This window comes from Hyperolius riggenbachi, chromosome 3 (genome assembly GCF_040937935.1).
Source record: "Hyperolius riggenbachi isolate aHypRig1 chromosome 3, aHypRig1.pri, whole genome shotgun sequence".
Classification (NCBI taxonomy): Eukaryota; Metazoa; Chordata; class Amphibia; order Anura; family Hyperoliidae; genus Hyperolius; species Hyperolius riggenbachi.
The window spans coordinates 220,680,930-220,708,918 of record NC_090648.1 but is presented as its reverse complement, the minus strand read 5'-3'; positions in this window follow the sequence as shown (position 1 = coordinate 220,708,918).

Here is a 27,989-nt window from a genome sequence, read left to right as displayed (position 1 = left end):
CAGTTGTGGTATCCTTTAAACACACCATTTATTTGGTTTTGAAGGCAACACAATACATACAATACTTTGGAAGTCTGAGACTCAGACATGGGGGTCCTTCACATGAAACACAACCCCCCATCCCTCCTGTCATCTCTGCTACACTTTTCCTCTAACTCTAAAGTCTCATGCAATCTCCAGGCCCCCTAAACAGCGCTGTAGAAGTGCCAAATAATACCATTCCATGTACAGTATCTAAAGAGAAGAATGCAAGAATGAAGGACTTTTTCTTACTTTTCTTGCACTTATGAGTAAGGCCCGGTTCACATTGGCGTTATTTTGCAGACCGCAGCTGGACCGCATACAACAGAAATGAAACGGACGAGAAAGGGTCCAATGTTAATCAATGGATCCGTACGCACTCGTCCGTTTTACCGGATCCGGATGCGTTTTGCGGTCCAGCCTGCGGTCCGGAATTTTCCAACCTGCGCCTTTTTTCTTGACCGGTACCTCCGTCCACCGCCGCCGGAACGGATCCGAACAAAAAACCCAGCACAACAGGAACCAATAGAAAACGGCAGTGCACAGCATACTTCCGGATGAACGCCGATCGTCCTACCCCAATTCCTGTGGGGTTTCTATGGTACAGGCGGCCATCTGGACAGCGAAACACATGTGCCCTGCACCGAACAGCCCCCAGCCTCTCCCAGAGTACCCCCGACCGTCCAGGCGCAGCCCCGCGGGACAAGGGGCATGAAGACCACTGGATCCATGGTCCACACAGCAGTTTCTCTCTCTCTCCAAGGATGATGTCCACACAGCAGGCTCTCTCCAAAAATGACCCCAGCGCTTTTCCAGACCTTCCAGACCCCTCATTGAAAACAGAAACGGATCCAAATCCGCATGCAGAACGGAAGTAAATCCAGATGCAAACTGAACGTGAACTGACCGGATCCGGATGGCAAACGGATGTTCTCAGAATGGACCGGATCGGAACGGATCCGTGCCACCGGTCAGTATTTGCAGAAAACGGAAGTGTGAACCGGGCCTAAGGGTATCCAGTCTATCCTGGTTAAATAGGTGAGCTAGTTCTTTTCATACATCCCACACTGATGCCACACTAGGATATATCCATTTGTTAAAGATAACTTTCCTGGACGCCATCAGAATAAGATGGGCAAACTGACTGATTGAGACTACATTCCTCCTGGAAGATGATTGTTCAGGTCTCTTCGTAATGATAGTTAAACAATAGTAATGGTGGTGAGGCTGTCACCCAAAACACCTTCTTGATGACAACAAACAAGGGAATAGATCAGCATTTATTAGGCCTCCTTTCCACGAACTGTTGATAGGCAGTGAAATGCCTCTCAAACTCTCTCAACTGCTCACTTCTGCCTGGAAGTGAGAGATGCAGCAGGAAGATTGTGCTTGTGCTAAGAAGCTGCAGTTCCTGTTTCTTCCAGACATCCACTGTGAACAGAATCCTTCATTGTGATGATCCGGATGATTCGACAAAAAAGATCCGGATCAAAGATCCGAATTGTTCATGATCTGGACAACACGACAGTGCAGTGAATATTAATTAGCCATGTGGCTAGGAACAATAGCGGACTCTCCCCTTACTGAGCATGGGCACACAGTCCAATATAGCTAAAACCACCTATAACGCACAGCATGCTGCACTTTCTTTGAACGTCCAGCGTTACACTGTAACGCAACGTGGGCACTGTGAACAGCCCATTGATTTTTCATTACTGTGAGTTGGGCTGCGTTACAGGCTGCTCTAACGTGCGCCTGTAACGTCCCACTGTGAAAGCAGCCTTACAGTAGGTAGTAGAAATCTGACAGAAGTGACAGGCTTTGGACTAGTCCATCTCTTCATAGGGGTTTCAAAGCAAGTTTTTTTATTCTTTATAAAGATATTCCCTAAAAGTATTTAAACAATGATGCTGGCCAGCTTCCCTGCTCGCTTCACAGTTTTTTGGCAGTTGCCATTCACTAAGTGCTTTTGAAAATAAATAAATCCCTAAGAATCCCCTATGAAGAGATGAACTAGTCCAAAACCTGTCGCTTCTGTCAGATTTCTACTACCTACTGTAAGTGACAGCAACATAGGAGAAAAGTAATTTATGGCTCATTTTACTCTGGAAAAAATATACTTCTTATTTGTATATATTTGTACATATTTAAAATTTTAAAATTTTTCGCCATAATGCCCCTTTAAGCAAAACATGGAGAGGTCCGCACAATGTCCAAAAACAACAAAATCTTTATTGTGGACGTATCCATAAAAAAAAAAATTACTGATGATAGATGAACACAACAAGCTAAGTTCATTAACTACATGCCGACTGCTCCACGCCAATTGGCGTGGGCAGTGCGGCAGTCCCAGGACCGCTCCATGCTGATTGGCGTGAACAGCCGTTTATGGGGCTAGCAGGAGATCGCGCACAGACTAATAGACGGCGGTTTCGTCATCTAATTACTTTGTACCGCACTGCGATCTGCAGCAGCGCTGTACTGGGGACAGCCGTGTGACACGGCTGTTCCCTCTGCCAGTGCGAAAGTGATCCGCTGTCATAGGCTGAAGCCTATGACAGCCGATAACGCTGATTGGCTCGCAGTGGGGAGGGAGGGAGTGGGGAATTTTTTTTTTTAAATAATCAAATAAATATTTCTTTAAAAAAAAAACATGGGGGGTGGCATCAGACCCCACCAACAGAGATCTCTGTTGGTGGGGAGAAAAGGGGGGAATCACTTTTATGCTGAGTTGTACGGCCCTGCAGCTTGGCCTTAAAGCTGCAATGGCCAATATCATGAAAAAGGGCCTGGTCTTTAGGGGAGGGGGGAAGGTGGGGGGTTAACACTGCGGTCCTCAAGTGGTTAAACAACAACAGAGAGCCACATCTAGAGATTTTCATCTTCTGCTGCATTTGCTCACTTCTTGCTTTCTTGAGTTACATGTGTGGTAGACATTCTCCGGCATTATGGATGACTGATTCTAAACTGCCTAAAAAGTTTAGCTAAGTCTGATTTACTCTTGCTACATTTACCATGAACATCAACATGTACTGTGACATACTGAAGCAGAGCACGAACCCCTCCCTTCAGAATCTGGGCAACAGGGCAGTATCCCAAAATGATAGTGACCCCAAACACACCTCCAAGATGACCATTGTCTTTTTTTATAAAGAAACAGAGGTAAAGGTGCTGGACTGGCTAAGCATGGGCGTAGGGCCTGGGGTCGCAGCAGTCGCCTTCGCGACCGCGCCCGGCTCCTGAAGAGGCGGGGGAGGGGCCCGGGGGGCACATGCCCGTTTCCAGAGCCGTGCTGCCTGTGCCGCTCGCTGCCCTGAACGCTATTGAGGGTGTGCGCTGTAATGGAGGGGGGAGCCGGAGCCGCGGGGAGGGAAGCCCGACCTCTCCCTCCCTTCCTCTCCCCGGGCTCCCCCCTCGAAATTCAGAGTGAGCGTGCAGGGTAGCGGCGCTATACTAAACTACTCACCTCCGTCTCAGGTTCCAATCGTCGCTGGTCTCCTCCCGCTCCGCATAGATGCTGATACACACGCTGCGTACACGCTGCCCCCCAGGACAGATTAGATTAGGTTAGATTAGGTAGCTGCCCCCCAGGATAGGTTAGATTAGGTAGCTGCCCCCAGTATAGGTTAGATAAGGTAGGTGCCCCCCAGGATAGGTTAGATTAGGTAGCTGCCCCCCAGGATAGGTTAGATTAGGTAGCTGCCCCCCAGGATAGATTAGATTATTTAGCTGCCCCCCAGGATAGGTTAGATTAGGTAGCTGCCCCCCAGGATAGGTTAGATTAGGTAGCTGCCCCACAGGATAGATTAGGTAGCTGCCCCCCAGGATAGGTTAGGTAGCTGTCCCCCAAAATAGGTTAGGTAGCTGCCCCCCAGGATAGGTAGCTGCCCCCCAGGATAGATTAGGTAGCTGCCCCCCAGGATAGGTTAGGAAGCTGCCCCCCAAGATAGGTTAGGTAGCTGCCCCCCAGGATAGGTTAGGTAGATGCCCCCACGATAGGTTAGGTAGCTGCCCCCCAGGATAGGTAGCTGCCCCCCAGGATAGGTAGCTGCCCCCAGGATAGAATAGGAAGGTGCCCCCCAGGATAGGTTAGGTAGCTGCCCCCCAGGATAGAATAGGTAGGTGGCAGGTGCCCCCCAGGATAGGTTAGGTAGCTGCCCGCCAGGATAGGTAGCTGCCCGCCAGGATAGGTCAGGTTAGGTAGGTGCCCCCACCCCTATAATGGAGGGGGGAGCCTCAGCCGCGGAGAGGGCAGACCGACCTCTCCCTCCCTTCCTCTCCCCGGGCTCCCCCCTCGAAATTCAGAGTGAGCGTGCAGGGTAGCGGCGCTATACTAAACTACTCACCTCCGTCTCAGGTTCCAATCGTCGCTGGTCTCCTCCCGCTTCGCATAGATGCTGATACACACGCTGCGTCAGCGTGTACGCAGCGTGTGTATCAGCATCTATGCGGAGCGGGAGGAGACCAGCGACGATTGGAACCTGAGACGGAGGTGAGTAGTTTAGTATAGCGCCGCTACCCTGCACGCTCACTCTGAATTTCGAGGGGGGAGCCCGGGGAGAGGAAGGGAGGGAGAGGTCGGTCTGCCCTCTCCGCGGCTGAGGCTCCCCCCTCCATTATAGGGGTGGGGGCACCTACCTAACCTGACCTATCCTGGCGGGCAGCTACCTATCCTGGCGGGCAGCTACCTAACCTATCCTGGGGGGCACCTGCCACCTACCTATTCTATCCTGGGGGGCAGCTACCTAACCTATCCTGGGGGGCACCTTCCTATTCTATCCTGGGGGCAGCTACCTATCCTGGGGGGCAGCTACCTATCCTGGGGGGCAGCTACCTAACCTATCGTGGGGGCATCTACCTAACCTATCCTGGGGGGCAGCTACCTAACCTATCTTGGGGGGCAGCTTCCTAACCTATCCTGGGGGGCAGCTACCTAATCTATCCTGGGGGGCAGCTACCTATCCTGGGGGGCAGCTACCTAACCTATTTTGGGGGACAGCTACCTAACCTATCCTGGGGGGCAGCTACCTAATCTATCCTGTGGGGCAGCTACCTAATCTAACCTATCCTGGGGGGCAGCTACCTAATCTAACCTATCCTGGGGGGCAGCTAAATAATCTAATCTATCCTGGGGGGCAGCTACCTAATCTAACCTATCCTGGGGGGCAGCTACCTAATCTAACCTATCCTGGGGGGCACCTACCTTATCTAACCTATACTGGGGGCAGCTACCTAATCTAACCTATCCTGGGGGGCAGCTACCTAATCTAACCTAATCTAATCTGTCCTGGGGGGCAGCTACCTAATCTAACCTATCCTGGGGGGCAGCTACCTAATCTAACCTATCCTGGGGGGCAGCTACCTAATCTAACCTATCCTGGGGGGCACCTACCTTATCTAACCTATACTGGGGGCAGCTACCTAATCTAACCTATACTGGGGGGCAGCTACCTAATCTAACCTATACTGGGGGGCAGCTACCTAATCTAACTATATACTGGGGGGCAGCTACCTAATCTAACCTATACTGGGGGGCAGCTACCTAATCTAACCTATACTGGGGGGCAGCTATCTAATCTAACCTTTACTGGAGGGCAGCTACCTAATCTAACCTATACTGGGGGGCACCTACCTATCTAACCTATACTGGGGGGCACCTACCTATCTAACCTATACTGGAGGGCAGCTACCTATCTAACCTATACTGGGGGGCAGCTACCAATCTAACCTATACTGTGGGCACTTACTTATCTAACCTGTATTGGGGGCACCTACCTACCTAGTTAGCCTATACAGGTGGCAACTATACTGGCTACCTATATTGGAGGCACCTACCTAACTAACCTATACTGGGGGCATCTACCTATCTAACCTATGATGGGGGCAACTATTCTGGCTACCTATATTAGAGGCACCCACCTAGCTAACCTGTACTGGGGGCACCTACCCATCTAACTTATACCGGGGGCGCCTGCCTATCTTACCTATACTGGGGGCAACTATACTGGCTACCTATGCTGGAGGCACCTACCTGGCTAACCTATACCGGGGGCAACTATACTGGCTTACCTATGCCTGGCTACCTATACTGGGGGGACCTATAGCTGGCTATAGGGATTTGGTTATGTGTGTGCGTCGAGTGTTGCTGGGAGGGGGGCCCACATCCAGATTCCGCATCAGGGCCCAGAGGTTTGTAGCTACGCCACTGTGGCTAAGCATGTCTTCAGACCGAAACCTTATTGAGCATTTGTGGGGCATCCTCAAATGGAAGGTGGAGGAGCACAAGTTCTCTAAAATCCACCAGCTTCATCATGGGGGAGTAAGGGCCCATTTCCACTTGTGCGGTGCGAATCGCCGTGGTAAAAATTCGCATGCGGATGCGAATTTCGCATGCGGTTGTATGCGAATTTAACCATGGCAGTGCCGGTGTGCTTTTCCATTGATTTCCATGCGAATTCGCATGAAAATTTGCATACCAAAGCCGCAGGCGATTTCCCTATTAAATACATTAACGGCGATTCGCATGCATTCCACACGCAGGTGAATTCTGAGGGCTCTGCCGTGCAGAAAAATCCTGCACAGAAAAACGCTGAAGAAAACTGACAAGTGGAAACAGGCCCATCCATTTGTATTGGCTGTGCGAATCTGCATGCAGGAAACGCATGCAGGTTCACGATAGTGGAAACGGGCCCTAAAACAGGATTCCAGTGGCAGTCAAGCTCCAGCGACCTTCATGCCCAAGAGAGTTAAAGTGTACTAGAGACAGGGTCACATGGATAAAATATACATACCTGGGGCATCGTTCAGCCCTCTCCTGCCTGATTGCTCCCACGCTGTCCCCTTCTGACTGCCTGTTCGCCCACTTCTGGCCCTGAAAATCTGTCAGTTGTGCCAGTCAGTACATGCGCAATCCAGCCAGGCATGCTTCCCTGTCTCTCTCCCGGGAGTGTTCTGTGCCAGTGCAGTAGTACTGCGCAGGCGCAGAGCACTCCTGGCAATGTGAACGCGGCCTGGCTGTGCATGCGTAGTTGGCCCTGGACTAGAGGACTTTCTGGGGCCAATTGTGGAAGAACGGCACGTTATAGCCCATACTCACGGGCTACAATTGTCGCCGCAACCACGTGGCACGCGCGTGTTGTGGCAACAGGTCGCCCGTGAGTATGGGGCGCGCGCCCCCCGAACCGTCGGTCGTCGCTGCTGTCGCCAGGCGATTGGCGCGGTCAATCGCCTGGTGACAGTTGCCACCGCAACTTCGCCGCAACTGTCGCTAGTCCGCGTGTGTATGCGGACTAGCGACAGCAACCTAATAGCTGGTGCATTGAGTTTCCGGCAGCGGGGAGGAACGTCGGCGACAGCTTCCGTCGCATCCCTAGTCCCTTTTCCGCGTGTGTATGCGGAGGGACCTGGGGACGAGCTGTCGCCGAACTGTCGCTCACACGCTCCCGTGTGCTAGCGACAGGCAACAAAAGTAGCCCGTAAGTATGGGCCATTAGAAGAGGATGCGTGGGAACAATCAGGCCGAAGGGGGCTTCCTCCAGCCCCAGTTATGTATATTTAATCCATGTGGCCCCATCTCAGGGTCACTTTAAGGCAGTACTGGAAAATAATGGTAAGCACCAAAAATATTGACAGTTTGGTCAGAATTTTGACATTTTTTCCGTAGGAGTATACTTTTTTTTTTTAAATGGGACAGCACATTTACCCTGTTAAAACAAGCTGTACACTAACTACTTGCCACTGTATTAAAGTGTCATAGCTTCAGTGTTGTCTCATGAAAAAATAATTAAAAATGTGAGAGATGTCCTCACTTTTGTGAGATACTGTGCTTTCATTGTTCTTGGTGCTGATGATGACATACTATTTCACTCTCCAGCTTTTGGTGCTCACCTGGTGTTTGCATAAGCTCTCCTTATAAAGTATTGGGAAAACTACCTAAGGGACTATTGGAGTACTGTACAGGAATCTAAAGAGGATAGTGAGCTTTCTTCTACTACTCTCCACACCATCCAGGTGTGGAGAGGCGTAGAAGAAAGCTCACTATCATCTTTAGATTCCTGTTGCTTCTACCTATCCAACTACAGTTCCTCTCCATATCTGTTCACTTTTTTCATCCACACTCATAGTAAGCATTCTGGCATTCAGGCACTTTTAAATTGTGCTTTTGATTCACACAAAACCTAGGCAATTGCTCAGCAAAATCAAAATTTCCAGGTATGCTGAAAACTTACTTACAAATATGTAGCAATATCATGTTTATCCTAAGCTTGGTAAAACTAAGTATTGAATCTGACATTAGAAATATGACATTATAACTATAACCTATTATTTTCACCCCACTACCCTCTTGATAGTAAACTCTCAAGGGCAGGGATCACCTCCTAATGATTAGGTTAGAATGTGATCCTTAGTTATGCACGCTGTTTACTTAGTTACGCATGCTCTTTTATATACTTCAGTAGCCCGGCTGCTACTATATTCATCTATGTAATAGAGGCTAGTGAAGTATCGTGTGTGCAAGTTGTTTTTTAACTCTCACTGCTAGAGCAGCGCAGGTTGATGAATGAACCTCATTGTTTTTTATTTTGCTGTAATTGACCATATAAACATGTACCAACTTTAGTGATATCTCAATCCACACATTAACTATGTATTTACAGTATATGTACTTGTATTACCAGATGTCATGACTGTACAGTGTCTTGAACTTCTCATGTATATATGTTCCCCAATATTTGTTTTGTGCTATGTACAATGCTACGGAAGCTGTTGGCGCTATATAAATAAAAAATAACAACAGCTACTTATGCTGCGCTTTACCTTAAAGGAGTCATCAGGCGAATTTAACAAAAAAAAAAGCTTTACTCACCTGTGGCTTTCTCCAGCCCCTAGCAGCAGACTGTCCCACGCTGTCACCTCCACTTTCCTGGTCTCTGTTCTCGGTCCGGAAGCCGACCCCGAGGTCATCCGAACTGCGCATGTGCGAACCGCCGCTGTCAATCAAGCCCACGTTGTACGGGGCTTACTGCGCAGGTGCAGAACTACTGCAAATTATTATTCATTGCATTCCTGTCTGGCTCCGCCTCCTCTCCTCATGCTGCTGCCATAGCATAGGTAAGCTTCTCTTGCGGCGTTTGTGTTTATTTGAGTCTCTGTGTGTGCTTCTCTGTGTGAATGAATGTGCACACAAGCAGCACCCAGCAATCCTGTGTCAGAGGTGTCCACTGATACTCTGCAAGGGTACTAAGGGAGCACTATCAATTGGGGGGATACTTGGAGGCCCATCAGCCAGCTCTGGGCCCCTGGGCAACCTCTAGTTTGCCCCTGTATTTCCCTGTCCCACCCCACCCAGCTAATTTTTCATGCTACCCGGCTGAAAAACATTTCTGGGGAGAACACTGCCAAGTACTGTCCCAACACGGTGAATGCATCACCATTCTCAGTAACTGAACAGTGCATGAGGGCAAGCTTAGAAGAAGGCACTATGTCTTGCAGTGTGTAACTGGAAAACATGCACTCTCTGCAGCCCTAGTTTCTCCTGGCAGTTATGAAACACACCCCATCACAGACCCCCAAGTGATCTCCTGTATGAGGAGACTGAGAATCCTAATTCACCTTGTTGGACCACCAGTGGTCCTGCTATTGTCACTACCTACCACAGCCCAGGCTCTGCGTTTCCAGCAGCTCTATAAGAACTTCACATACAAGGAAGCAGAGCGTTCTGAGTCTGGAGAGGTTATTTGAAAATGGTAAAATAATAATCTACTTACAAATACGTGAAGAATATGCTCAGTCTGGCCACTTTTGAGTTGGTCACGCACTATACTCGTATTTCCAGTTTATGGCATTGCCTTGTCCATAAATGATCCAATGAGTTCTGCATTTCCCACTTATGAATTTGCACACTAGATCAAGAGTGCACAGTGAGTATTTTCTTCTGGACCAGCAAGGAATGGGGTTGATTTTGCAGTGTGCGAAGCAAATTATATGCTTTGTACACAACAGTAATACAAAATAGATTTTGTTTCTCAACTAATAGCTCTGCATTTTACAGTCAACAAACAAGTCTGCACTTTGCATATTTATTGTTAGAGTTTGCTTTCCTTCTCTATGTATTGTACATGTACAGGAATCCCTATACTGGTAAAATATCTTTGTCATATTTGCTTTCTACTTTTACTTATGTTACGGTAGGTGGAAATCCCATTCTTGCAAATAGAAGTGTTGCAACACCAGCGTTGCTCCTTATAGCATCTTTATAAATACCATGCCCAGAACATTTTTGCATTCAAAATTTTAAAACCGCTTTATAAATAAGACTCCCTGGTGCCAAATCAGCTTTTTCCACAAATGAACATGCAGCTCAAATATTAACGGTTTCAGCCTTGTTTTATATAGTGGTATGTTCATTATATAAAACACTGTTGGTCTGATTGGTTACTCTCTGGGCAATCTATACTCAATCAATGCACATTTCCGGTATACAAGCGATTGTCCTGTGGCAGGGTAGGTACAGAGAGAAGCAGTGACACCAATGTATGGAAAATGGGACAACACCCAAAAGCTTCCAGCTATAGACAGTAATGTGGGAAGCAGCAGACAGCTGAGGGAGGAGGTCTTGTGCAGTGTTACACACAAGCTAAACTACACTCTTTCATACAACAGCTGCTTCAGCATTCGTCAGAGACATAACAGGAAGTGAATAAACAATGAGCAAGAAAGAGTAGAACAGCAGACAACATGTACTGAGGAACTGGCAAAATGATTGGTCTATGGGTGACTCTTGTATATCTAGGCCTTAGGTTCTCAACACATGGTACATATACATCAGAGGGTACTTTAGTAGGTCTCAGGGGGTTCTTGTACTTGTCATAGTCAATTATCTTAAGTTTTGAGATATAAATTAACCCAAATAAGTATTTTTAATTAACAGCAATATGTATGCATAAAAGGGTATTTGTCATGGAGTCAGTCATTAATAAGGAGGTAGATGCTGTAATGTTGAGAAACACTGGTCTAGGCTACAATTTAGACATGCTGGAGCATCCAGGTACTCATTGCTTCAGATTTACTGAGGATCTCTGAAGAACATATACAATCCTGAAAACCTGGCATGGATCTATTAAAATTGATCTGTCATTCTATAGTGAGGCTATGTTCACAATGGCAGTTGCATTCCCTGTAACAGCAGGAATGCAACAGATCATGAAAGTGGCGCTGCATGTTATCTGCGCGTTGCACCGTATACAGTGAAGTTCAGTAAATTGCACAGTCAATGAAAACTATGCTTTTTTTTTTCTACGGGCACTGCAGCACCACTTCTTCTTTTCTGTTTCCTCCAGCCTAATGCTTAGTGGCGCAGGGAAAGTTGGGAAAGTTATCTGATCTGGACGCAAGATCGTCTCTCCTCTTCCACCACTGAGTGGCGCTGTAATGCTGACATCCTCCTTTGGGTCCAGTTGTCTTTAAGTGGTTAAAAAGTATCTGCAGTAAAAAAAAAAAAAAAAAAAAAATGAACAAAAAACAAAAATTGGATACCTGCTCATCCAGATTTCTTCCGATGTACATGGCTGGGAACATGGCGAGAAGTGGGTCCTGTGGGAGAACAGGGAGCTCAAAGAGGATCTGGGAATCCTTCCCACTACTGAGGTAAGTATACAGATTTTTGCCCACCCCATAATAGTTTTGCTTTAACCATGTCACCACCAGGGCTCCCATTTGATAACAGCATTCAGTTAGGCTGCGCATACAGATTTTCTCATATAAACAGAATATTCCTGAAAAATTCAAGAAAAGGTGGGAGGAGAATTTTGAAACTTGCTCTAGGGTCAGTTTAACTTTACTGCAGGAACTGGAGGAGGAGGATTTGAAAGGAGTAGATCTTAAAATTAAGGTAGTTCTAGAGTCCCTAGAAACAGTAAAGGAACATCCCTTATTTAAAACAAGGAGTGATAAACGTAAAATTCATATAGAAAAATACAATAGGGATATTGTTACTAGGAGAGATAATAAATTTGAGAAAGATAAAATGGCCTACAAGTTGGGCTATGCCTATAGGTGGGGTAAAGCACCGCCTAGTTATAGGGGTCCTAGGCACCCTCCCTCCCCCCCCCCCCCCGGGGAGCCCCCAAAGACTCCGCTGGTAGATCTCCCTGCTTCTAGTGCACCTGAGGATTCTGATTCCTCAGTTGGTGCCCCCAGTTCTACTTCCCTATCATCGGCAGGCAATTCGTCTCCAATCGGTTCGTATACTAGATCAAAAATCCTTGAGAAAGAAAAGGAGAAGGAAAGAAAGAAAGCAGTTAAAACTACAAAATACAAACCTGATAGAAAAGATAAAAAAAGATAATAAAAAAGATAATAATAAATAATGGCCTATTAATAAATATCTATCGGGATGTACGGCAACTGGAGAAAACGGGGAGGAGCTGGAGGGGGCTGTTGGGGGCTCCGCTGCATCTTCCTCCTCTTCTTCCTCTTTTTTAGAGCAAAACCTCCAACACAGAGCCATGACGTAGTTGCCCTTGATTTCTCTGACCCCGACTTGAATTTAAAATCACAGCAGATCCCCTCTGGTGCAGACGTCAGTACTTCAATGCAGGTAATTAACATTTCTAATATTACCTTGAATTCCAGTTTGGAACAACTTTTAAGGAGGGGTCTCGGTTTTTGTCCAAATCGAACGCTAGACCGTTTCGAATTTGTAAAAGACTTGCATATTTTTGGTCGTAATATTGTGTTAAAAAGCCTGCACAGAAAGAAATCAGAAGCACCCTTAGGAGGGTTGATTAATGATTGGAAAGACTGGACGAATAAAGATTAAAGAACACTCATGGACTTGATATCCTTGGGTGATGAGGGTAATTGGACACAGGATGCCCTTGAAGATACTAATTCTCTGGCTCTTGCTAGTAAGAGGAAATTTAAAAGGAGATCCACCTCATTCCCACCTTTCTCCCTTTGTCCGGGGGTTCAGTCCTTTATATCTTTGGTGGAAAAAGAAATACGTAATTTATGGTTGGAGCCCAATGGGACATCCAACCTACAACCAGGTGAAAAGGCTGCTCTTCAGGAATTTCAACAAAACGAACATGTAGTTATCAAGCCCTCGGACAAGGGGGGCAATGTGGTTGTAATGTCAGTGGAACAATATCTCTATATGTGTCATAGGATTTTGAGCAATAGGGAGTGTTACCGCAGGGTCCCCCCATCCAGGGTCATTGAGAACCAGCGGGCCCTTTTTTCATTAATTGAAGAGGCAGTTGCGTCGGGCACGATCGATGCGGGGGTAGGCAAATATCTTAAGATTGATGACCCTGTAACTCCAACTTTTTATGCATTGCCAAAGGTCCACAAGTCTCTGCAGAAGCCTCCGGGCCGCCCAATTGTGTCGAGATGTGGGGCTTTGACTGAAAATATCAGCAGATATGTGGACCATTTTTTGCAACCTCATGTTCAACGACTGCCGTCTTTTGTGAAGGATACGACGCATCTTTTAGGTATTTTGGATGGTCTCCAGTTGCCCCCTGGTTCTTTGCTTGTGACCCTGGATGTGGAGGCCTTGTACTCCAGTATACCACAATTGAAGGGAGTAGAAGCGGTGGGTAGATTTCTTTCTAAAATGGAGACTGGAGCTGAGGAACATAACCGATTTTTATTGGAGTTGTTGTTATTCATCCTCGAGAACAATGTGTTTGTTTTCGATGGGTGCCACTACCTCCAGGTGCAGGGCGCGGCTATGATAACCACGTGTGCCCCCTCACTGGCGAACCTGTACCTGGGGGAATGGGAGCGACACATTTTTGGAAACGACTCATTGGTCATGTACCTGTGCCACGTTGTTTCGTGGCACAGGTACATAGACGATATCTTGGTCTTTTGGACCGGGGGTCCTGACCTGTTGAATGATTTTGTGATGACATTGAACCAAAATAATTTCAATTTGAGATTTACTATGAACAGTGACTCTTTGTGGGTATCCTTTTTGGATCGAAGAATTATCATTAATCCAGATGGGTACATTAATACACAATTGTTTCGTAAGGAGACGGCCACGAACTCCTTTTTAAAAGCCGACAGTCATCATCCACAACACACAATTCGGGGCATTCCCGTGGGCCAATATTTGAGAGTTCGTCGAAATTGTTCTAATGAGAAGGATTTTGAAAGAGAGGCCAAATTATTACGAGCCCGGTTTCGGGAGAGGGGCTATAAAGATAAGTGGCTCACAAAAGCATATAAAAGAGCAAAAAAATACCCCACGCTCTGATTTATTAAATATGAATAGAAACAACCAAACAAATACGAGAGGTGTTTTGGAACAGACTGCCGGTTCAAACGAGGAAGTCCGTCTTGTTACTCGGTATAATAACCAGGAAACAAATATTTACAACATCCTACAGAGACATTGGCATGTGCTTTGTAGTGATATAACAGTTAAAGGTTTAACACCAGACAGACCAGAGATAACATATAGACGGGCTAGAACATTAAAGGATTTGATGACAAATAGCCATTTTGACCGCCGCTCTAGGTCCAGTCACTGCACTGTGACAGGTACCTATGGCTGCGGTGGCTGTATTTACTGCAGATTTCTGATGGTGGGCCCCGAAGTTGCACTCCCTGATGGACAAGTTTGGAAATTGCGGCACTTTGTTAATTGTAACACCAAAGCTGTAGTATATCTGCTAATGTGTAGATGTGGGTGTTTCTACATAACTAAAACATATCGTGAATTTAAAGAAAGAATTAAAGAGCATACTGCGGACATCAGGGGGTGCAATTTCAAGTCGCCCATCTCTCGACATGTAAATTTGACTCATAGGGGTAGTGAGGATTATGTTCGCTTTGTGGGTCTAGAAAGAATTCATGCCCATGTAAGAGGAGGTGACATTGATAGACAGCTACTCCAAAAAGAGCTGCAATGGATTTTTGAACTAAATGCTACACAGGGTAGGGGTCTTAATGATGCTGTGCATTATGGGGCTTTTTTACCCCCTTTCTAATTTGGGGATTTTTTGGCGAGATGCTGGTCTTTCCCCCTCCCCCCCTCCTCTGTTCTCGGCCTTCATCTGCTTTTACCTCCATTCGCTGTAGGCAGGTCTCCTTTAAGGAAAATCAGTTTTTTGATTGATTTTTATGAATTATTATTTTTTATTGTTGGACGTGCGATGGTTGTTATCATCATTATTATTATATTCTTTATACCATTATTCTGTATTGTGGAATGTGTGTCTGCTGATTGCGCCTTTGTGTCCTCAGGATCATGTTCATATGTGGGGACGTGCATGCGCACTGGCGACACTTATGTCCACAATTTATTCTTACCCCAATGTGTATATATTTAATATTATTGTTTTTGCTCTTTAATTTTTGTTTAAATGCTTTCCCTCTTTCCCCTGTCCTCACCGTTGTCTCCAGCCGTTCGTGGACGCATATCTACACTTGCAAGCGTCCAAAATTACGTGTCCAGGACTCCACCCCCCGAGGCGGAGTTCCTTTCTGAAACACGTGAGGCATCTGCCTCTTTGACCCAGCTCTCGTCGGCAGCACACTTCCCTGCGCTTAACGGCGACCCGCATGACGCCGCCTGATCTATCGCTACGGCGGTAGGGCGGGACTTGCGGGCGCAGGGCTCTGATTTGCCGGATTGACGTCCTTCGGTGAGGATAAGGGAAGGATGGTATCACTACTCGTAATGGCGGCCCCAGCGTTCCTACATGGGGCACTATATCCAGCGCTGTCCATCTGAAGAGGCTGACATGGTTAGTCAGCGAAACATGTACATGGTTTCTGCGCTTTTGATCCACCTACCCCAACTGGAAAACCCCTCATCTGGACAAATTTGTCAATGAAATGGGACTGGTAACTATAAATGGTTCACTTATCATGTGCTGCAATGCTGATGGATGATTGATCGGATATACTTTATGGGAAAACACCTCCCTCTGAAATTATGTTTTTTGGACTGCGAGTGGGTCCTTTGACTATCACGCTTTGCTTTGCATGCGCAACCTTGCCAATCTTCTGCTTTGACATATAAGAACTTTGATCATCTGCATGCATAGGCTGTCCTTTGATGCTGCAAATCTGCGAGTGGGATTGTGAAGCACGTGAAGGGCGTGAAGGGAAGTCTTCCTGCTCTTTCTACTAACTTATTAGCTTTATAACCATCTTCGCCAGCTTGCTTTGCCAGCATATGCAAGATTCCAAAGTTTACCATTTATTTGCAAGCAAGATATCTGTTCCTGTTTGCTTTGAAGATCTCATGAGTGCACTTTAATACCAGGACTTCAGTTCTTTGCTGATTCCCATTTTTGCGAATAAGGAGGACTGCAGCCTCCCTGGGGTATCTATTGGTGTGTAGGGTGGTCCTATTTTTAGGTTTTTTACATACGATATATATGTGTGGTGTTATTCATGTTTTTTGATATAATAAAAAAAGTTTTTTGTATGCACCCAAGAGCCAATTTCTTTTTTTGTTTATATAATTGTTCTAATTTGTTGGCATGGTGCATACTTTAAACAGTAAACCAGTAGTGTTGATGTTAAGTATATACTAAGGAAGTGTCATTTGTAGTTTAGTATTCCGCTTTATGACTTTCCTTTTTCAAGTGGCGGTACAGAATTCAGTTAGGCTTATGATTCTTTCATTCGTATTGTATGAAATATGTCATGATTTGCAATGCACAAAGTTTTGTACACTTTTTTTTTTTTTTCAATCATTAATTTTTTTTGCATTCAGTTATCTCACGCAGGCCTCTTGCACACTACATGTGATTCCGAATATTTATACGATCCGATTTTTGATTCAGATTAAAAAAAAAAGTAATGCATGCGGCTACGTTTTATTTAATCGGAATTGAAAATCGGATCCTATAAAAAAAAAAAAAAAATCGGAATCGGATGTAGTGTGCAAGAGGCCTAATATTATAAATGTGAAAGTTTGGATGTTTGTTACTCAATCACGCAACAATGGCTGAACGGATTTGAATGAAATTTGGCACACACATAGTACATTACCTGGAACAACATATAGGATACTTTTTTTCCTGGAGCAAACATGGCGGCATACCTATGGGTTTAGCCCCGCCCCCTGAACCCGATAGGACAGTCCACATGATAAAAGATTAACCCGCCCCCGCCTCGCCATTCTCTTTTCCTGTCCTCGATTGGACAAGTTCACGTTGGATTTTGTCATTTTTCCCCAGGGCTGCTCTTTTTCTTTAAAATTGTTTTTTTTTTGAGCAGTGAGCTGTACTGTGCGGGTTCAGCCTCTCCCGCACAGTAGGTGGAGCATTGCGGCCTCTAAACGGGGCTAAAAGATGCAGGGAGGTGTTTAGCTTACCGGGAGCTTCCTCCTCTCCCTGGCTGACAGCCGCTGTGGAGCGCAGGGCAGCGGTGACGTTGCCGCCTAACCTCTCGCGAGAGGTGGGACTCCGCTCTGATTGGCCGCCTGTTCTTCTTGGCCGGAAGTGGAAGGCGCGCCTTCTAAACCCGGCGTTTGCACGAGTGGAGGCGGTGGAGCGGCGTCTGTCCGGACACTCTGACGGCTCGCAGGGGTCCTTCTGGTGGTACTCGGGCGCGGATCCTTCGCATTCCTGTGGTCGCTTCTGGCGTCTCTTCTGAGGTCTGCACTGCGGCAAGTGAGCTTCGGCTGAAGGTACCATCTTTGCCTTATTTTTGTAATGTGTTAGCCTGCATTGGGGCAGGTGGGGGCCATGTTGTTAGTACATGTTGGCACATGAGTCTCTCTTCTCTGTTCCAGATATGGAGGGACGTGGCAATGCCGGTCCTGGAACTACGCCCAGGTACTGGGCACTTTCGGTGCCCGTTTATTCCCTTGCACTGGGTGAACCTTATTGTATGTTTTCACTGGGGGTTTCTTTTTGTTTAAAAGAGTGCAAATATCTCCCTTGTTCTTTTGTAGCGGATGTTTTTGGTGAACACATACTTTTTTTTTTCACTTTGTGTCTTCACAGTCCGCAAGGGGATATACAAGGACCAAGGGTGTCTAAAGGACTCCAGGCCTTATCAGCAAACTATCGGTCAAGGTCTCGGTCTAAGGAGGATTTCTATTATCCTCAGGCTCCTCGAGGAAGGTCTCCTGGAAGATGGTCGCGTGAGAGATACTCTCCAGACAGATACTCTTCAGCTTCTGTGGCTTCAAGAGATTACTTCAGGCTGAGCCCTAGGAAGCATGCATCTAGAAGCAGAAGCAGTCAGGATAAATACGGGAGGAGAAAGACTCCCGAGAGACGTTATACAAGAGAATTTAGTCCTTACAAACGTTATGAGAGACTTTCCCCTAGTAGGCGTCATAGGTCACCCTCGCCTGAGAGACATGAGAGACATGAGAGACCAAAAAAGACTTTGTGTTGGTCATGTGGGCGGCCAGCCTTGCCCGACAAGAGGGTTTGTGAGCCGTGTTTCTCTGAGCTGGGGAAAGATAGAGAGGAGGATAATCGACAAGTCTTGAGCTTTATCCAGCAGGCGGTTCAGGAAACGTTCCAAAAAATGTCAGCCGCCCAGACAGTTGTGGCTGCAACTCCTCAGCCCCTGTTGGAGGAGTCTTCGGCGCAGGGTGCGGAAGCTCCGCCAATAGGCTTTGATTTTGCTCTAGTGCCCTCCTTTTTGACTGCAATTAAAGCAGCTATAGAGTGGAAAGATGGCAGGGAAGGCCAAGTTAAGCAGGACAAATATCCACATCTGGATAAACAACCAAATTCATTTCCTTTAATGAAGGTGATTAAGGAAGTGATGGTAAGGGAATGGAAGAAGGTAGACCAGAAGTCCTCATTAGCCAATCGCTTTTCAAAGCTTTACCCACTAAGTGAGGAGGATGCAAAGTTACTAGATTCGGCACCAGTGATAGATGCCTCGATCATGAGGCTTGCGCAGCATGCAACGCTGCCGAAGGACAACGCAATATCCTTTAACACTAGAATTACCGAGTTTTCTATTTTCTGTTGCAAGGCTAGAGGTGTTATTCACTCCTGCTGAGATGTTCACAGGTCTTCAGGGTTGATTATCTTCAATCTATTGTTGTGCAAACCACCCATTACCTAAGGCCTTGCACATTTGTTTACACAAAGTAGCTGTGTGAGACTTGGATGGAAACCTTCCGACATGCCTGCCGTATCATATTACGCAGCACTGTACAGAGTATATTGTCTCGTCACTAACTGTCCCTCAGAGTGGCTCAAAATCTAGTCCCTGTCATAATCATACAGTATGTCTATGTATGTATCATGTAGTGTATGTATCGTCATCTAGGGCCAATTTTATGGGGAAGCCAATTAACTTATCTGTATGTTTTTGGGATGTGGGAGGAAACCGGAGTGCCCGGAGGAAACCCACGCAGACACAGAACTCTGTTGCCGATTCATGCAGCAAAATGCAATCAGAGGGCAATTGGCACTTTTGGCAGTGTTCCATTGACATGACAAATTATTATTATTATTATTTATTGTATTTATAAAGCGCCAACATATTACGCAGCGCTGAACATTAATTTAGGTTACAGACAATATTTAGGGGTGACATACAGCAATATGACAATACAGGAATACAAGAAAACCAGATCACACAGCACAGTATTAGTACAAGGTAATGCTTAGTCACTGGATGAAGCATGGAGATTAGGCAAGTTAGGTTCACTCAAATGCATGGCATGGGTTCACAGTAATGGAGGTGCCAGATCAGGTAGGACACAAAAGGAGGAGGACCCTGCCCAAAGGCTTACAATCTAGAGGGAGAGGTAAGGACACGAATGGTAGGGGACCAGAGTTCAGCTGTAGGTTTAGAGCACTTGTGAGGGGTAGTAGGCCAGAGTGAAAAGGTGAGTTTTGAGGGCTTTCTTGGAGATGTTGAAGGAGGGGGCTGCCCTAATGGGTGGAGGTAGGGAGTTCCATAGTGTTGGAGCAGCTCTTGAGAAGTCCTGGAGGCGTGCATGGGACTGGGTGATGCGGGGGGTGGTTAGGCGAAGTTCATTGGAAGAGCGGAGTGAGCGGCTAGGTGTGTACCTCTGAGTAAGATCGGAAATGTAGGTTGGACAGGTTTTGTGGACAGATTTGTAGGTCAGACACAGTATCTTGAATCTGATTCTGGACTGGATAGGAAGCCAGTGGAGGGATTCTAGGAGGGGATCTGCCGTGGTGGAGCGATGGGAGCAGTGGATAATTCTGGCTGCCGCATTCATGATGGACTGCAGTGGGGCTGTTCGGGTCATAGGGAGATCAGACAGCAGGGCATTGCAGTAGTCAAGGCGGGAAATTATGAGGGCATGGATGAGGAGTTTGGTGGTGGCAGAGGTCAGGAAAGGGCGAATCTTACAGATGTTACGAAGGTGGAAGTTGCAGGACTTTGTGAGGTTTTGGATGTGGGAAGTGAAGGAGAGTGTGGAGTCCAGGGTGACACCCAGACAGCGGGCTTGAGAGGTAGGGCGAATGGTAGTGTGGTTAACAGTGACATGCACATCTGGGAGGTTCGTGGATGGCCGGGGTGGGAAGATCATAAATTCCGTTTTGTCTAGATTTAGTTTCAGGAACCTAGCAGACATCCAGGAGGAGATGGCGGATAGGCAGGAGGAGACCTTGTCCATGGTAGTGGTGGATATGTCAGGGGTGTGGAGGTAGATCTGGGTGTCATCTGCATACAGATGGTAGTTAAAACCCATGGAGGAGATTACCTTGCCAATGGAGGATGTGTATAGGGTGAACAGTAGGGGGCCAAGGACCGAACCTTGGGGGACTCCCACCGAGAGGTGGTTGGGGGTGGACGAGGACTCATTGAATGTGGTCGTGAAGGAGCGGTTGGAGAGGTAGGATGAAAGCCAGGACAGGGCGAGATCGTGAATGCCCAAGGACTGGAGGGACTGGAGGAGTAGGGGATGATCTACTGTGTCAAAAGCTGCTGACAGGTCAAGGAGGAGGAGAATGGAGTATTTACCTTCAGCTTTAGCTAAGGCAAGGTCGTTGACCACTTTGGTGAGAGCAGTTTCGGTTGAGTGGGCAGGCCGAAATCCAGATTGGAGTGGGTCTAGCAGTGAGTTAGCATTGAGGTACTGGGTCAGGCGTTTGTGAACCAGACGCTCAAGGAGTTTTGAGGCAAAGGGGAGGAGGGAGACAGGACGGTAGTTGGAGGGTAGCGAGGGGTCGAGTGAGGGTTTCTTGAGCAGGGGTAGTACAATGGCCTGCTTGAAGTCTGTGGGGAAGGTGCCTGTGGATAGGGAGAGGTTGAACAGGGTAGTGAGGACTGGGGCCAATTCCGTGAAGTGAGGCTGGAGTAAATCCGAAGGGATGGGGTCAAGGGGGGAGGTAGTGGTATGGGAAGTCTGCAGTAGGTGGTTGACTTCCTCAGTGGTAGTAGGAGTGAAGGATGTGAGGGGAGGATAGGGTGGAGGAGGAGCTGGTTGGGAGGGGGTGGGAGGTGAACATTGGAGATTGGATATTTCCTGGCGGATGGAGACAATTTTGTTGGTGAAGTGGGTGGCTAAATCTGTGGCAGAGAGGGAGGAAACGGAGGGTGGGGGGGTGGGTTTAAGCAGGGAGTTGAAGGTGGCAAAAAGACGCCGGGGGTTGGAAGCTTGTGCTCCGATGAGCTTGGTAAAGTATTCCTGCTTCGCATGAGCAAGGGCAGTGTGGAACTGCAGCAGGTTGGTCTTGTACTGTAGGAAATCCTGGTTAAGTCTAGTTTTTCTCCATTTCCGTTCAGTGGCGCGTGTTTTCCTCTGGAGGATGCGAATATGGGTAGTGCGCCAGGGCTGGGGGTCGGTTGTGGCGAAATATTGGTGGAGCAGCTTTCTCTAGGGCTGATGAGAGAGTTTGGCGATACTGAGCTGCAGCAAGATTAGGACAGGTTAGGGTGGGGAGAGTGGAGGAGAGGGCATGGAGGGGGTCAGCAAGGACACTAGGGTTGAGCTTGCGTAGGTCTCGCTGCCATCGACCAGGTGGGTGGGTGGCTAATTTGGAGGTGCCTTCCGTGAGACAAATAATGACAGACTGAGGCATTCCATTGCCATGGCATTGATGGCAGTATGGCAGATACTGTAATGCAATTAGGCTGGCTTTTCACAACATATGAATGCTGTAGAGGTGGCCAAAAGGTGTGATGCTGTCCTGTCGGAGGGAGAGAGGCTGGCAGAGAACGTGGTCATAAATCTGATGGAGCCATTTTTGGATGATGGGAGAAATGTCACGACGGACAATTTCTTTACTTCACTGTCACTGTCGCACAGACTGCTGCGGCACAAAACAACGCTATTGGGCACGGTGAATAAAGTCCGGCGTGAACTTCCTCAGCTTGCAAACGACACTGCACAGCGAGAGGTATTCTCCACTTCAGTGCTTAGAAGTGGCAGTGTATCCTTGACAATTTATGCACCTAAAAAAAACAAGACTGTGTGTGTTCTAAGTTCCATGCACCAAGACGTGACGATCGGTGATGGCAGAAACAGGAAACCCAACACGATAACCGACTATAACAACATGAAGGTATGTGAATGTGTGTATAATTTTACCATGGCCGTTTCTAGGGCCGTGCGGGCGCCCTGAGCGCTGTTGGGAGGGGGGGGGCGCTGTGATGGAGGGGGGAGCCGCAGCCGCGGGGAGGGCAGCCCGACCTCTCCCTCCCTTCCTCTCCCAGGCCGCCCTCCGTGCTTCCCCCTCGGACTGCAAAGCAATGGACAGGGAAGCGCTATACAAAACGACTCACCTCCCTAGTTCCAATCGCTGCTCTCTCGCCGCCAGTCTCCTCTCTGCACAGAGTAGACGCTGATACACACACAGGAAGCAGCGTGTGTATCAGGGTCTATGCAGAGAGGAGACTGGCGGCGAGTGAGTAGCGATTGGAACCAGGGAGGTGAGTAGTTTTGTATAGCGCTTCCCTGCCCATTGCTTTGCAGTCTGAGGGGGGAGCACGGAGGGCGGCTGGGGAGAGGAAGGGAGGGTGAGGTTGGGCTGCCCTCCCCGCGGCTGAGGCTCCCCCTCCATCATGGGGGGCACCTACCTAACCTATACTGGGGCAGCTACCTATCTAACCTATCCTGGGGGCACCTACCTATCTAACCTGGGGGGCAGCTACCTAATCTAACCTATACTGGGGGGCACCTACCTATCTAACCTATACTGGGGGCACCTACCTATCTAACCTATACTGGGAGGCAGCTACCTATCTAACCTATAGTGGGAACATTAACGTATCTAACCTGTATTGGGGGCACCTACCTACCTACCTAGCTAGCCTATACAGGTGACAACTATACTGGCTACCTATATTGGAGGCACCTACCTAACTAACCTATACTGGGGGCATCTACCTATCTAACCTATGCTGGGGGCAACTATTCTGGCTACCTATATTTGAGGCAACCACCTAGCTAACCTGTACTAACCTGTACTGGGGGCACCTACCTATCTAACTTATACCGGGGGCGCCTGCCTATCTAACCTATACTGGGGGCAACTATACTGGCTACCTATACTGGAGGCACCTACCTGGCTAACCTATACCGGAAGCAACTATACTGGCTCACCTATGCCTGGCTACCTATACTGGGGGGACTTATAGCTGGCTACCTATACTGGGGTACCTATTCTGGGCTACCTATACTGGGGGAATCTATACTGAGTGCAACTAGACCTGGCTAACCTATACTGCGGGCACCCATACCTTGCTTTGGGGGGGGCGCAATTTTTACACCCTCGCCCTGGGTGCATTTTAGCCTAGAAACTGCACTGAATTTTACACCAGTGCTCAGTGGCGTCGCTAGCGCTATTTTGGGGGGCCCATGCCCCGAAAATTTTCTGGGGTGCCCCAATCTATTTCCAGGGGTGCCCTGACCAGTTAGAGTGGGCGCTAGCACCTAGCGGACACCGCCGATATGCGGAAGTGACATCACTTCTGCATATTTGCGCCCAGCGCCCACTCTAACTGATCTCCAAGGACCCAAGGAACGCACGGATGTATTCCGTAAGAGCAGCAACACGCAGGTGGCCAGTAGCAGTTTTTTACAATATGCTGGACCTGGCGGCGGTGAATGCCTACATTTTGTACAAGGCATGTACAGGGTGGTCAGGCAAAAGAAGATTGTTTCTGAGTCTTCTAGCTAAGGAACTCCGTTGCCGATTCATGCAGCACAAGGAAATATTGGCACAAAGGCGGGCTGCTGAAGCTGTTGCAGCTGCTGTGCCAGGGACTGTACAGACAACACAGTGCCAGGTGCAAGAGAGCTGCAGCAGGAATCGCAGCAGGTTTACCTGTGCAACATGTCAAAAATTCACCTGTGCCAAATGCAGGGACGATGGACACTGGGTCTGCAAACGCTGTAAACTCTGTAAAGTTTGAAACACTGAAAAAGAAAACAGAATTTTTGGTTTTGCGCGATCGTGAATTTTCACGTGAAACGATAACGTTTTTCGCGCGCAAACGAGATTTTTTGCGTGAAACCAATATCTATAAACGTTATCGATACACACCAAGCCGCTCACTCCGCTCCTCCAATGAACTTCGCCTGACCGTCCCCCGCATCACCCAGTCCCATGCACGCCTCCAGGACTTCTCAAGAGCCGCTCCAACACTATGGAACTCCCTACCTCCACCCATTAGGGCAGCCCCCTCCTTCAACACCTTCAAGAAGGCCCTCAAAACTCACCTTTTCACTCTGGCCTACCACCCCTCACAATTGCTCTAAACCCACAGCTGAACTCTGGTCCCCTACCTCTCGTGTCCCTACCTCTCCCTCTAGATTGTAAGCCTTTGGGCAGGGTCCTCCTCCTTTTGTGTCCTACCTGATCATGCACCTCCATTACTGTGAACCCATGCTATGCATTTGAGTGAACCTAACTTGCCTAATCTCCATGCTCCCCTCCAGTGACTGACTAAGCATTACCTTGTACTCATACTATGGTGTGTGATCTGGTTTTCTTGTATTCCTGTATTGTCATATTGCTGTATGTCACCCCTAAATATTGTCTGTAACCTAAATTAATATTCAGTGCTGCGTAATATGTTGGCGCTTTATAAATACAATAAATAATAATAATACCTCTTGCTGTGCAGTGTCTTTTGCAAGCTGAGGAAGTTCACACCGGACTTTATTCACCGTGCCCAATAGCATTGTTTTGCACTGCAGCAGTCTGTGCGACAGTGACAGTGAAGTAAAAAAATTGTCCGTCGTGGGTTTATATAAATATCATATGTATTATGGCAATGACAAACCTTAGCAGACTTTGTGGGTCCAGCTTGCGCAGTGAAGCACGAGTGACTTGCTACTGCACTGGGCACCCCAATGACCTCTACCCACACAGTGCACATTGAAACACCAATAAAAGCCCCTTGATTACAGTATCAGTCTGGCACACAAAGAACAGAACTCTCTGGTTGTGGGGGATGGGAGGTAGAGTAAACAAATGCTCAGGCCTCACAGGTAATGGTTGTGGTTTCAGAACAAAAGAAAGAGAACAATGGAGCTGATGGCATGTTAAAAAACTCAGCAGGGGTGCTACTAGGTGTGAGCTTGAGGGGATTTACGCAAATCTGCGCAGAAATGGTAAATCTAGTGTTAAGAATCCGTTGGATAGAAAGATTGATGTCGACCTGAAGAAGGCGTTTTTGGCATCTGGGGCGGCTTGCAAGCCGGCTATAGCCCTCACGTCCCTGGCCAAAGCGATTAAAGTATGGGTGAACAACATAGAGACGGCAGTGAATTCAGACTTAGAGAAGCAGGAGATCATTCGGGCTCTGGATGAGCTGAAGTTGGCGGGAGATTACATAGGAGAGGCGGCCATAGACACGATTCGGTCATCCTCTAGGGCAATGTTATGCACTGTTACAGCTAAGAGGGCCCTTTGGTTGAAGCCGTGGTCGGCTGATGCCTCCTCCCGGAATAATTGGTGTAAGATACCCTATGATGGAGTTCATCTCTTTGGAGCAGAAATGGATCAAGCAATATCCAAGGTCACTGGGGGGAAAGTCTGGGCTGATTCCCCAAGACCGGAAGCCGCGGCAAACCCAGCAGCAGTATCCAAGAAGGTCGTTTTCAAACAGGTTTCAGCAAGCCAAGTCGTATAGGCCTGGAAAGCCGTTTAACCGAAATTGGAGGGGCACGCAGTCGTCTTTCCTCAAGTCAAATAAGGCAAAGGCAGCGTCTACCTCTCAGCAGGGACAGAAGTCTTTTTGAGAATACGCCCACCCAGTCATTCCCGGTCGGAGCCAGATTAAAATACTTTTGGAGAGACTGGGTGGAGGTAGTGAAGGAGCACTGGGTACTAAAGACTATAAGCAAGGGGCATTTCTGGAATTTCAGGAAAAAGCCACCCCGAGACAAGTTTGTGTCAACAAGAGTTCCGTCCCAAATTTCAAAGAGGCAGGCGATTATGGACTTCGTAGTTTCTCTTCAGGAAAACAACGCGATTGTACCGGTTCCATCTCAACAACTCTTTTCAGGAATCTATTCACCGCTATTCGTGGTCCCAAAGTCTTCGGGAGGTTGGAGGCCGGTGCTGGATCTAAAGTATCTAAACCAGTTCATAAGGGTGCAGCATTTCAAAATGGAGTCTCTTCAGACGATCGTAAAGCTGGTGCAAGTAGGAGATTGGAAGGGTACAATCGATTTGCAAGATGCTTATCTGCATATCCCCATAGTGAAGCAGTTCCAAAAGTATCTCAGGTTCGCAGTGGAAGGTCAGCATTTCCAGTTCCAGTGTCTTCCGTTCGGCCTGTCAACATCCCTGAGGACCTTTTCGAAGGTGTTGCTACCGGTGATTGCAGAATTGAGATTGAGGGGAATTCGAGTGTACCATTATCTCGACGATATTCTTCTGTTACATCAAGATCGCGAGACCCTGTTGCAACATCAAGGGGTGGTGCTAGCTCTTCTACAATCATTGGGTTGGATTATAAATTTTCGCAAGAGCCAGTTGAGCCCTGCCCAGGACCTGGTTTTTCTGGGGGCAAGATTTATGACGGTGGAGAACAGAATTTGTTTACCAGAACAGAAGATCCAGTCCCTAATGGGGAGGGTCAGATGGGCCTTAGACTCAAGTTTTCTAACAGCGTCGGATTGCCTAAGTCTTCTGGGGTCCTTATCCGCAACCATCCCGATGGTGAGGTGGGCTCACTGGAACCTCAGAGGTCTGCAAACTTTCTTCCTTCGGAGGTGGAACAAATGGAGTCTATCGCAGAAGCTATCCTTACCGAGCGAAGTGAAACAATCCCTGACTTGGTGGATCAAGCCAGTAAATCTGAGGAACTGCAAGCAAATACTGCCGGATGCACCAGTGGTGATAACCACGGACGCCAGTCAGGAAGGTTGGGGAGCCCATTGCGAGGGGGCCTGGATACAGAAGAGGTGGCGTGTTTCTCAGACGGATGTGCCTTCAAATCTGCTGGAACTGCGGGCGGCATTCCTAGCCGTGAAATCTTTTGTTCAGAGGGTACAAGGTCAAGCAGTGTTGTTGAGAATAGACAACACCACAGCGGTGTCGTACATAAACAGGCAAGGAGGTACGAGGAGTCAGAGGCTTCTTCAAGAATCCGGTCACATTATGAGTTGGGCTCAAAGGAATTTGAAGAGTCTGTCAGCGCTCTACATTCCGGGGCCGCAAAACCAACTTGCGGATCACCTCAGCAGGACCTTTTACAGCCCGCACAAGTGGGCTCTGAATGCTTCAGTCTTCAGGAGGATCGTAAACAGATGGGGAAAGCCACAATGGGATCTGTGCGCCTCGGCAGAGAATGCAAAACTTCCGAAGTTTTTTAGTCGGACCTATCACCCACAATCTTCGGGAGTGGATTGCGTGTCCCAGAATTGGGAATTCAGTCTCGGGTATGCGTTCCCACCGTTACCCTTAATACCGAGGCTTCTGCAAAAGTTGTCAAAACAATCAGTCACGATCATAGCTATCCTGCCCTTTTGGCCAAGGAGGCCATGGTTCGCACTGGCCATGAGTCTCAGTGTGGAACAGCCGTTC